Consider the following 1,301-nt stretch of genomic DNA (forward strand, 5'->3'; position numbering starts at 1 on the left):
CGCGGCCGAGGAGCCGAGCCAAGGGCGCCGTGGGCGAGTGCAGCCCCGCGCCCAGCCGGGCCTGGCTTCCTTCGCTTCCGGCCTCGCCCGCGGCTCCGGCCCAGCCCGGTCTTCAGGACAACCCCAGGGAGCAGGCTGCGGGGCAAGGCCATTCTGCCCCCAGTTACCACGGTGGTGGAGTGGCCGGGAGGAGATGCGGGCCAGGGACAGTGGGCCTGTGTGCCCCCCGCCGTGCGTGTCAAGGGCACTCCCGGACACGTCCACGCGTGCACTTATCCATTCGGCAGACAGGTGCTGAAGGTCGACCCTGACCTGGGCCCCGGGTATGCAGGTGCATCGGAGGGGTACGCCCGCCCCGGGGCCGGCTGGTGTGGGCACATTGCAGGCCGGAGCACGCGTGGGTGGAGGGAGATGAGGGCAGCAGTCTGGGCTGAGGACCCCACACCTTCGCGCTTGCCTCAGCCCCTCCTGCTGAGGCTCGGGGGCCCCGTGCGCACAAGCAGCCCTCACCCCCGCGCTCAGCCCCGGCCGCGGATCGGGTCTGCCTACATAGTTTTGGTGCAAGTGCAAGATAAAAATACAGGTCTCCTTATTTTAAAAAGTACAAAGAATTTCAAGCCAGACAGCAGAGCATTAAACTGAGCAGCAGGCTCTTTGAAATCGCCCGAGGGACCGCACAGGCCACTGGCAGCGGCCTCAGCCTGGCCGCCTGCTCCCCGCGCTCAGCCCGGGGGGGTCCCAGCCCCCCACTCACCGGCGCCGGCCTCCGCGCCCTTAGACGTGCTGGCCCCAGACCTCCCCTGCGCGCCCTAGCGTTCCTCGTGGCGCCCAGAATGCAATTCCTCTAGCAAATCCCCCTTCCTCTGGCTCTCCGCACCCCAAGCAGCTTTTGGGTCAAAGCACAAGTCCGCGTCCGCCTCCCCGAGCAGCCCGCTGGGCCCATCCGGTAAACATGGCCTCTGGAAGACCCAGGCGGTGCTGCGGCCTCCACGACCCCAGCCAACACCGCGCGGACGCTGGGCTCAGGGCATCTGGCGGGTGTGTCTGGACACCCTGCACTTAGTCCACTCCTGTGCGCGCGCAGCCGTGTTGGGAGAGGCGTGTGCACGCCTCGAAGTGCTTCCTTAGGCCCTGCAGGGATGCGTGTGCGCACACGCGGCAGGGCGCACGACCGCGGCTGGCAGATGTGTGCTTTCGCGTGGCGCGAAGCACGCGTGCCCGTGCGGTCCCGCGAGGTCGGGCTTGAGCCGGCGCGAGCTGCAGGCGCCGGGTGCAAGGCCACAGGCGCGGCGCGTGCGGGC

Source organism: Chinchilla lanigera, unplaced genomic scaffold (assembly GCF_000276665.1).
Source record: "Chinchilla lanigera isolate Chin_1 unplaced genomic scaffold, ChiLan1.0 scaffold00084, whole genome shotgun sequence".
Lineage (NCBI taxonomy): Eukaryota > Metazoa > Chordata > Mammalia > Rodentia > Chinchillidae > Chinchilla > Chinchilla lanigera.